Below are 11,846 nucleotides of genomic sequence, written 5' to 3'. Positions count from 1 at the left end.
CTCCGTCATCTGTAATGACTGCTGCCATGTGAGATGCGCTCACTCGCTGCTGAGGAGCTCCTGGCACCTTGTAAGGGCCGTGACATGTATTCACCGTACCGAGTGCTGCGCCTTCTCCAAATAAATTGTATTTTTTTAATGGACAAATAATTAAGAAGCTGTTGGACTCTTCCTGTTATTACTTCCTCAGATAAATAGAGTTAAGTATGTTCAGAGACACCACTTCCGTGCTTGCGAAAGGACTGGTTGGGGCAGGTATATTTTTCTTATTTTTTCCACGGATAAGTGAGATTAAGCCCAGCAGTAAGGGTCGAGATGAAAGGCAGAAGGACAGTAATACCTAGGCCTCTTTTTTTCCCCTCTTGCACATACTTTCCTGCAGCAGCCTGTCACAGTTGAAACAAAGGTAGACCTCCCTTGAACCCTGATTCTTAGGGGACAATACCTTCAAAAGACATCATGGGGCCTAAAATGCTTAATGCTGCTAACGATCCCGGACCTGACAGAGACACCGGGGCACAGGATAGAATTCCCTGTCCCTCACCCTCCTCAGGCAGAAAATTACTCATTGCTTTCTTTGTGTGTGCCAGAGGAGCTCACCTTTTATCTCCTCCTCCCCTGCTATCCCTTCTTTTGCTCCAGATATCAGTGCCCTTTTTTTTTTTTTGATGGTTTAGCTGCTTACGTAACCTAGTTAAATTTATAAGTCGTTCTCTGCTGTCTTTCACCTTCAGGACTACTGCTGCTATTTCAGACCTGAAGAAGGGGCTTCTGCCCAAAAGCTTATCTGTTTTTTCTCAGTGGCAGCTGATAAAAGATAGCCCCTCTTTTTACAAACCACAGTAGAAAAAGAGCAACTTGCATCTTTAGCAGTGGGTTGAGTGACAGGGGAACATTTGGCTCCTTCTCTGTAGTGTAATATGCAGCTAAAAACATCCAGTTTGTAGGTGTGCTTCAATTTGGTCTTATTTTGGAGAGAGCGTTCTGGAAAAATGAATATTTCTGTAGTAGTATTGAAACCTCTTGCAAATTCAGCGGTTGACTCAATTTACAGGAGTCAGGGTAGAAACCCTTTGGCACAACTGCTAAGGTAGATGGACCTTGAGGCTGCTTTGCCTGTAGGTCTATATTCAGAGTTGCAGCTGTGAAACAGGAGATACTATTTAAAAATGTGTCGGTTAAATAGGTCAAGGCTCCTGTGTGAACACCGATTTGATGTGGAGTTAAGCTAAATCAATATCGTGTTGAAAAAGCTTTAAATGAGATTCGGAGTGTTGACATGACAAGATTTTGCATCCTTTTAACTTGAGTTGCTTTTAAAACTGATTTGAACTCGGACAACCCTGAATAAATCCCAGGACTAAGTTAGTGGTATTTTAATTGGTGTAGGCTTTGCAAGAAGCATTTCACCGAGGTACCAGTGCTGAAAGTTTCCTGTGATGCCATATAAAGAGATAATTATGTCACGTGCTGATACTTTGTGATGAACTAGATTAGAAAATGCATTAACTTTGTTGTTGTTGTTGTTGTTCCCAGGAACCAGCGTTGTTTGAAGAAAACCTCAGTGTTCCTCACCTGCTTTCTGTGAAGGCAGCCCCTTCAAGCACCTCTCGCATCCAGCCAGGGTTAATACATTCCAGAGCGGTAGGTTAGAAAGGTGGTCCTTGCACAGCAGGGTCTTTTTAGGTGCCGACTGACATCTAAAATGATGTGACAGGTTTTCCTGACAGTGCACCTCATTTTTGGAGAAGTGTAAATCCCCAAGGACTGATGGAAGTCCTGTGTTTTTATAGATGAGGCTTTTAATATCATTTGAGGAGGATTTTCTAGGCAAGTGTCTGCAGAGTCTCACAAGAAGCCTTTCTCATGGAAGACACATCTCAGCTAGTCGTGAATTATTGCAGCGTTACTCACTTCCATCAAATATTAGCATCTGGATATGACTGTGCTCAACTAATTGTTTGTGTCTTGGATTAAAATGGGAGATGACAGCTGATACTTCACCATTCTTTCTCTAAGTAAACAGTACGTTTTCAGCCCATGGTGGCAACTCCCATTGAGCTGTATGAAAAGGGAGGAGATCCTGCCTGCAGCTAAGTCTCCTGCCAGGTGCAGTCAGTGGAAATAAATGAGAAGTGAGGCTGGGCTAGCACGTAAGGGGTGGCACCAGTGCGTTCTTCTAACCTTTGTCAAAGGCTGTGAAAGTCACATAGTAGTAGCGATATTTTACATCATTTGCTGGATGCGGGGGGAGAGGGTCCTAAAAATACATATGTATATATCTCCTGGTAGAAGGAAACTGCAAAATTGAAGACTAAATGACTGAGCGAGAGCTGGCACTGCAGAGAGGCCTGGGAGGGCAGTCTGTGCCCAGTGCCCTCTTCCCCAGCACGTCTCCTGGCGCGAAGGCTCTTGCACTGGGAGAGAGGATGCATGACAAGCCCGTGATCAGCTTGTGTCTTCACAAATCGCTGGACTTTAGGACTGAAACAGGAGCTGCAACTTTGTAGCCCCTCATTCCACCCACCCAGATAGAAACTGTACCTCCAACTGGTTTTGTTCAAGTTCTTTCCTCAGGGAGTTTCAGGGCAATAAAGATCTGATCTCTAGGTGCTAAACCTTCTTATTAATTGGGAATTGACCTCAGAAAACCAGGCCATCAGTTTGACTCTTTCAGGTGTGTTTAAATTACGCAATATAGCCAGCCTTTCAGTCCCTGGCAATCCTTGGAGCCTTTTGGATCTCGAGCCAAAATTTGTAATTTAGATCTACATTGGCAGTGTACTGAGCCAGAATCACAGATCCCCAGAGTTGTGGTTTAACCCCAGCCAGCAACTAAGCACCACGCAGCCGCTCGCTCAGTCCTTCCCCACCCCGGTGGGATGGGGAGGAGAATCAAAAACAAGTAAAACTCGTTGGTTGAGATAAGAACAGTTTAATAATGGAAATAAAAAATGAAAAATATAATAATAAGAATAATTGTAACAAAAAGGAAGATAACAAAAAGAGAGTGAAATATAACCCAAGAAAGACAAGTGGTGCACAATGCAATTGCTCACCACGTGCCGACAGATGCTCAGCCAGTCCCTGAGCAGCGATCTGCCCCTCTCGGCCAACTCCCCCCCAGTTTATATACTGGGCATGACATCATACGGTATAGAATATTCCTTTGGCCAGTTTGGGTCAGCTGTCCTGGCTGTGTCCCCTCCCAACTTCTTGTGCCCCTCCAGCCTTCTTGCTGGCTGGGCATGAGAAGCTGAAAAATCCTTGACTTAGTATAAACACTACTTAGCAACAACTGAAACCATCAGTGTGTTATCAACATTATTCTCATACTAAATCCAAACCACAATGTTATACCAGCTACAAGGAAGAAAATTAACTCTATCCCAGCTGAAACCAGGACAGCAAGATTGATACTTGAAAGAGTTGAGCTTTGATCATCAGCGTAGCTTATCGGGTCTGATCTATTCACAAATAATAGAATATGTTAGACTGGATTAGATAGATGAAGATATCCCAGACAAAGGCATCACTTTTTAGAATACAAGAAGGGTCTTCAGTTCAGCAACAACCCCTCCTGCACTCAGAAAAAATGTAGGTGTTGTTACCCTGACGTTTGCAGTATTTACAATTCTTCCTGTTGCAGCTGGGTCCCTGAAAATCCTCTGCATCTTCCTTGGCAGTACCCCCACAGCTCTGTTTTGCTTGATGGCTGGCTGCACTTCTTCAGACAGACAGAGAGGTCACTGCACAGCAACAAAAAGCTTTTTTATCTGTGACACTACATGCAGCAGTTCAGCTTACCTGAAACCCTGCCAGTGGGAATGTGTGGGGGTGTCAGGCTGCACTGCAACTAGTGCATTTTCAGGAAAAACAGGACTGGAATTGCCAAGATAAGAACTTTGAAGCAAGGTGCTGCCCAAAGCTGCAGCCACATTTTAGACTTAGTAACCTTATAAACACCCATGTGCCTAAAAGAACTATGGTAGAAAGGCCTGCTCCTGTCTTGGGTCTGCTGCCATTCAGTGTTTCACTAATGTGCTGAATGCTGGAATAGAGGGTGCATTCATTAAAGTTGCAGACAACATTAGGTTGGGAAGGACCACAAGCATATTGGAGATTGAGATTAGAATTAAAAAAATGATCCTGACACATTGGACAAATGGCCTGAATCGTTAGAAGGCACTTGGACAAGGCCAGTAGGTCAATGAGCAGTCAAACAAATTTACTAAAGGAAAATCTGTCGAAGGCTTTTAAACGCAAAGATGCAACACGAGGTTCAGGCAAGCTCTGAGCCACCCACTGCTAGAAGCTGAGAGGACGTATGGGGAAGTGCCGCCTTATACTGGCCCTGGTCCTCTGCTGTTCCCTAGGCTTCTGCTGCTGGCAAATGCCGGGGGATGCTGAGCCGTTGCTGCACTCCATATGGCTGCTCTGATGTCATGCTCTTGAGGGCAGAGCAGAAATGATCAGCGACAGACACAGGACAGAGAACTGGGCAGCTGTTCTGCAGAAAAGATCTGGGGTACTGGCGGATCCAAAGCTGAACCAGAATCCTAGAATCATAGAATCGTTTAGGTTGGACAAGACCTTTAAGATCATCGAGTCCAGCTGTAAACCTAACACTGCCAAGTCCAACACTAAACCATATCCCTAAGAAGTGCCACCTTTACACGTCTTTTAAATGCCTCCAGGGATGGTGACTCAACCAGTTCCCTGGGCAGCCTGTTCCAATGCTTGATAACCCTTTCAGGGAAGAAATTTTTCCTAATATCATCTGTCTTACCTGTTTTAAGAAAAGCCCATGCCATATTGGAATATATAAGTGGTGATGTTATGTGTAAGAAACTTCTGCTGTCTTAAAGATGCGAGGGGCTGAGCTCTGTTCAGTGCTGCCAATACCTCCTGGAGCACTGACTCCAGCTTTAGCAACACACTTTGAAAAAGGTATGGACTAATCAGCAAGGGTTCAGAAGAGCAGCGGGAATGAGTAGAAGGAATATGAGTTGGTTTATTTTGCTGCAAGGGAGTTTTAGGTTAGGCATTGGAAATGCTTTCCAGTACTGTCAATAGAGAAGCAAGGAATAGGCTGTCTACCTAGTTCTCTGTCCCTGCAGGTTTTTAAGAATAGGCTAGAAACCTGCTCAGGTGAGCTCAGAAAGCATGTTAGATCCACCATGAATGACACAGATAGTAGCTGATCCTGCCTCACAACAGAGGGACAGACTGCCTCTAGGTCCTTTCTAGCCCTATTCTGTCACCCAGTGATTCTTAGATGAACTATGTGCTGTCATTTACACCTGTTTAGACTGGTTACACAATTGGGATAAAAATAATATCTTTGTATCCCTATTCAGAATGGACAAGAGGGTTTGGAAAAGGGACGTTGTCAGAGACAAATGTGTTTGTTGTCCTGCATGGCAAGACAGGTCTGCGTGGAAATCACATGTGCGCAGAGGGAGAAACATTCAAGTTCTGGAGTGCCCAGAGCTTTAATCCTGGTATGAGTCCCTACTTTAGTCCTATTTAAATACAATGTGCTACAGTCCTTTGACTCAGATTAGAGATATGCTGCAGAAAGGGCTGCATGCCAAACCTAAGGGAGAGGTGAGCACGAATTTAACTACTTGTGCTTGCCGGGACTCTGCTTAATCTGCAGGCACTAAGCCTGGATCTCTCTGCAGAGAGATCTGCTCTTACAGCAGAGTGGAAGATTTATAAATTCATCCACAAAAAAAAAAAAAAAAAATCAGTGCACACCTGGCTGGTTCAATTGCTTTGCAAAGAATGAGGGCGGAATTCATCCTATTATTTAACCTCCACAGTAGGGATGGCTCACCACTAGATCCCTTTAAGTGAGCTGAATCTGACTTCTCATGGAGCAGCAGGGCCTGCTACATAAGGGAAGGGGAGCTGGGAGTGTGGGTGGTGGCGAGGCAGGCAGGGGCAGTGTCCTCCCCAGCAAGGGCTCAGTCCCATGGTGCCCCAGCGAGGCCAGCGGCGTGGGACCAAGGTCCAAAGTCAAGCCAGGGCTGGGACCAGCAAGATACGGGGCCAGGCACAGCGTGGCTGCAGCACGTCATGCAGGCGGGGAGCGAGGGAAGGGCCTGAGCGCAAATGCAGCTGCTGAGCCATGGGGGAAGAGGGTCCCAGTGAGGCTGCTCATGGCTCCGTCTCACACCGCAGCTGGTTTTACTGCAACTTGAGCCAAGGTTACAACTTTTATATACAGACACCCCTTTAAAGTTGAACAGCTTTTTTCTAATGCCAGCTAACCTCTCTGCCTAATTTTTCTCCCCAAAGACGTTGAGCTAAACTGTATCTGCAGTTAACTTAGCGATCCCCATAGAGAAGACTCAAAGAAGACTTCCCCCCCCCTAGATCTCCGTGTTTGCCCTCCAGACGTACGACTTTCTACTTATTTGGGTGCCTGTGACATACAGACACCCCACTAGATGGCGGGACAGGAGCCGGTGGATGGCAAGCAGGGCTTTACTCACCTTGGTAGGAAGCCAGAGCTTTTTCCACGGGTGTTGGTGTCATACCCATATCACCTGGAATGCCCCAGGACCCAGCGCAAGAAAAATTTAATCTTGGACCTGTAACTGACACAACCTCTCTGAGCTCCTGGCCAGTGGGATGCTGCACACAAATACCATTCTCTCCAGATAATTAGCATCCCCATGTAATGAGCTTGGGTCTATTGAGTTTTTAATCATTAGAGGGGCTAATCCTGCCACACTAAACTCACTCAGTTGCCATTTCTCAAAATGACATTTGCTTCACAAATTTTTGAAGCTTGAAATTGAGTTCTGCCATTTTAATCCATTGCTGCATGCTTTTTAGTTCATTGTTATGCGGTGTGAGCTCTCGGTCTTGTCAATAGAGAAATAATCATCAGAGCACGCGGCATGTTAATGGTGTTATTCCTAAAATTCTGGCACTGGATTTGCCAGCAGGTAATAAATAAGGAACACACTCAGTTATGTTTATAAAGCAAACCTTGCTGCAGATGGTCCAGGAGAATGGCAGGAATAAAGGTGGCATTATAAGGAAACAGGTAGATCAACCTTTTGGTCTCCCAGTTGTGCAAAGCATCACTTTAAAATACTGTAGGGGAAAGCAGGCAACAGGACTAAAAGACTGCATTTTGGAAAACAGCTTCCTAAAAGGCAACCCAGTAACTTGAGTTCATAACACTTGTCAGCTGCAAATACAAACCTGCTATTATTTTCAAAGATCCCAAGACAGATTTGTTATTTATTATTTTCTGATGAGGATTTTGTGCCTACTATATTCGCCCCTTCTGTGAAAATCAAAAAGGGACCTGAGTGACAAAGGATACATTGGAGGGTTAGGAGGTATCACCCAGCTTCTGAGTGATTTTGAATTGCACTGGTTTATATTGTTTTAGAAAGGTACGGCAGTACTGTAGGAGCCATTATGAAATGGGGAATTTTAACAGAAGGATGGTAGAAGAAGCTCTTTGCAAATTGTTCCCCACAAATGTGCTCTGAGAAAATAAGGGCTGATGTATTTCTCTATCTGTGAGATGGCTGATAACCTTAGGCACTTTAAGATTAGGGTAGGAAAGGACCTTGAGAAGTCAATCAGCCAGTCTTCTTGCATCAGGGGGATTAGTTAGACATGCACCACTCTGGGGAGATGTTTGTCTACCTTGTTTTTCAGATCTCCTGATGATGGAGATTTCCATCCTCCTCTGCAGAACAAACATTTACTGAAAAAGGGGCTGGGGGCTGGGTCCTCCCATTCCCCTATGAGAGTTGTAAATATAGGATGGATCATAACCTGTATTCAAGTGGATTTAGGGGTCTGTCTGATGCTCAGATCCTTATGGAGCTCAGTCTGCCTCATTCTACATGGACACTTGGCTGCACAGTTTCCATAGTTATCTGAAAAATTTCGGTATTATTTGTCAGTACTTTCACACAGGATGAACCAGGATGTTCCTCACTGTTTGGTTCCTTCACTGGGCCAGTGGGCACATGGAAGTCTATCTGCAGAGCCGTGATACTGTAGGTAGAGAGGAGAAATGGAGGAACAAGCCCATCTCATGTATTTCTACCAAGAAGCTTTACATAAAAAGCAGTTTAGCTAATGAATGCAATTCAGGGCAGAGTTGCCTGAGGTGATAATAGATACTTCTGTGAAAATGTAAGAGCAGTTCTCAGTGCTGATCAGAAGACTAAACTGTTAATGAAATTTTAAGAAAGACATAGAGAATAAAACCAGAAACATCCCTGCCATATATATGTCTGTATACACACACATACACAGAGTAAATATATATCTATACATACATACACATTTTGTATATAACTGCTGTATGCCCAAATGTCAAATGCCATGTGCAGTTCTGGCCTCCCAGTGTCAAAAGGGTATGATAAAAGCAGTAACAGTACCAAGAAGAGAGGCAAGGAGCAAAATAATAAACTGGAATAGGACACACCAGCTTTAAAAAGAGATATCTGGGGTGGTGGGTATGACGGTGGTCTTTGAAATGAACAGCGGCACTGAGAAAGTTAGAAAAGGTCAATTATTCACTGCCTCTCAGCATACAGGAACTATGGGAACATCAAGAAAATGATGAGGTGACAGGTTCAGAAGAGACAAAAGAAGGCTCCTTTTAACACCCTGTGTATAATTATATTGTGGAACTTACTGCTCGAGGATGCTGTGGATGTCAAAAATTTAGATTATTGCAAAAGCAATTAGAAAGAATCATGGAAAAAAAGCAGAAAGGGCTACTAAGCACCTCTGGCTCAGGAAGAAGCCCTTCAGCCAAGGGCTGCTGGAAGCCGGGAAGTTTAACACTGAAATGTTACTTTCCTCTGCCTAGATTTGTAGGTTTTGCGGGATCACGGGTTTGGAAGAGATCTCCTGTATCCTTGAATCCCCTTTATTAACTTATCAATCATGTGCAGCCTCAGGGAGGGACATTTCTAGGAAGGAAGAGGGAGTAAGAAGGTCACGAAGAGGCTAGGGAATCATCTCTGGCTGTTTCTCTGGCCTGAAATAACCCTTGGCGAGCTGTGGGGCCATGCCGAGGTGAGGGAGGACCACTGCCCACTCTGCCTCACCACTGTTAGCTCACCAATTAGCTCACTAGCTATGCTAATTGCATCAGCTGCCGCCCTAAGGATTTTTCCTGGTCTAATTTTGCTGTCTCATAGTTCTGACCTGGTTTTGACATTTGAAAGAGCGAGTAAAACCCTCACATGTGTCAGATGGTTTAGCTGCCATCAGCTTCCTTACTGTTTAATGACTGTGCCCAAATGCCCAGCCAAGGCAGTGTTGGATATCCCTGGGTAAGCGAAGGATTACGGAGGTGCTGCGAGGTCAGGCTGCTTTGTTTCAGCCGTGCCAAGAAATCACGTCCACCCTCCGCAGTCTTTTGGGCAGCCACAGGCCTCCTCCATCTGTCTTATTTCTGAGTTGTTCTGCAATGTGGTCTAGTCCTGTATTCCTCTACCTGTGGCTCACCAGGTATTAAATGACAGCAAATTTCCCATCTGGGACATCCTGACATATGTGCATACCTCAACCCACAAACATTTACATGTGTGCAAGCAAGCGAAGTGCGTTGGGAGATAGAAAAGACACACATGCCCATCCAAAGTTGAGCATACATATTTTTCTGTTGTAAATGAAAACCACCGTGGCCACGATGCGTACAGTGCCTGTTAGGTTTGGTTTTGCTATTTTTTTCCTAAAAGGTTATGCCATCCTTCAATTTTGAAAAGCTCAATGGCGTGGGCGGGAGCACAGTACGCATCTGGGAGGCAACAAATTCATTCCTGTGTGCCAAAACTGGTGTTTACAGCCGCTCTTCTCTGCGACGGCAGTCAGTGCATAACCCTCCTGTCTCAGATTCTCCATGCATGAAATGAGGCTAGTAATGTTTATCCACCTACTGTGAGGGTTGATAGAACAAATCATTATTACTCTATGGGGATAGGAAACCAGGAAGAAATCCCACTGAAATAATTAATACATACAGGAGTGAGTGAACGCGGAGAAAAGAAGGAGGCTCGGGGGCGTATGCTCTTATAGCACAAAGCAAATGATTCTCCACTGAGAACAGCATGAATGTGGAAACCACGCAACAGATGCTCTAGGCTGAACATCAAATGTATGTAAATTATTCTGCTTGTCTTTTTGGTGCATTTCCTCACCATTCACTAATGGTTTTGTGCTGAAGAGAGAGAAGCTGAGGAGTTGTTTTTGGTTGCAGCGAGTGTTGCAGACACACGGTGAGAGCGTACAGGGTACGGTGTGTTGGTGCTGCCCAGAGCTGTGGTCGGTCCCTAAATAGCAGTATAGAAATTGGCCTCTGCTTTCAAACTTTGCTGCAGCAAGGCAAAGGGAGCGAGCCCCAGCCAGGCACTTAAGAGCAATGGGAGGAAATGGGGAGAGTTTTTCTTTCTTTCTATTAATCTGAGTTTATTATCCACTCCTTTGGATTTCTGCTGGCAGCCAGTGCTCTTTAAAGACTTGGCTTTTATCCAAAGCCTGCACTCACATCATATAAGAAATAGACAGAAAAAAAGCAAATTCTCCATTAGTTCATTGAACAGTTCCACTGCTGCTGAACACAAAAGGCACCATTTCAGTTTCTGCATGCAGTCCTGACTTATAGGCAAGCTGCTTCCCTGAGGGTCAGCTTTGCCAGAGGAACAACCTGACTGCTTGTAGGTGCAACGCGTCTGTGCTACTTGGAGTTTCACTTAGGCAGACAGAGGCTTGGGGCAGTGATCTTTACTTGCAATTCTTTTTTTTTTGAGGATTTCACATGAAAAGTGCAAACACAAAGGGTGGATCTTCTGATTGTTGTGGCCCACTGAAAATTAAGGGCCATGAAAATTCTTCATAATTTCCTTGATTTCTGATTATATTCTCCATTCCTGAAAACAACCATGACGGCTGGTAGATATATTGACCAAATGTGTTTATTGATTCATAGCTTCTCTTTTGATTTAATGCAGTTGTGAGAAATCATTACATATTTCCATAGGTAGGGAAACAAAACTATGGAGATCATGGATATTCAAGAAGGACAGTAAGAACCTGAGATCTTGCCATGATAAAATGTTTCAGTGGTGCTGATGCAGGAGTTTGGTCTTCAGAGAGCTACAGGGTTTGTTTTCACAGTGTAGCATTTGGCCTTGCATCCCCAAGTTACAAAATGTTAACCCGGAAAGAGAAGTATGAAAAAGGGCTGGGTTTTGGACTGACAGCTGGAAAGTCCCATGTCCCAGCCCTGCTGGAGCACTGCTGCTTTTTAGGGTGTTCAGGGCTAAGCTTGTAAATCTGCATTTAGGAATCAAAGTAATTTTCTTCTGATTCTCAGAGGAAGTAGGAGCTTCCTGTGATGCTCAGGTCTTGCTCTTGGCACTCAAGCTGGGCTTTCATCTTTTGGTTTCAGTCCCTTTATTCATAACATGTACCTGTGGGCAGTAACTCTGACCACACAGCAGTACCCCGAAGACTCATTACTAACAGCTCAGAAGTGCAGTATATGGGATGAGATCCTTTTAAAGCCTTGAGGAAGAAGGCTGAGTATTACAAAGCACGTAAGAATTGCACCCCCTTGCTCAAGCCCAGTTGCAGAGACGTGAACAGCAGCAGGCACTGCTCCAGCCTCTTCTCACTATCAGTGCAATTTCAGTCATATTCAGAATTTTGAAGTCCTTTATTTGCCCTTCTATGCCATTAATATGAAGGACCTACTAGCTTAAAAACTGTAACTAGGAATAGCTATGGATTTACCGGGAGGCACAAAGGGGAGAAAGACAGACTTATGCTATCCCCCCAATATTTCA

Source organism: Gymnogyps californianus, chromosome 1, assembly GCF_018139145.2.
Source record: "Gymnogyps californianus isolate 813 chromosome 1, ASM1813914v2, whole genome shotgun sequence".
NCBI classification, from domain to species: Eukaryota; Metazoa; Chordata; class Aves; order Accipitriformes; family Cathartidae; genus Gymnogyps; species Gymnogyps californianus.
The sequence above is the reverse complement of the archived record's forward strand: the minus strand, read 5'-3'. Positions refer to the sequence as shown.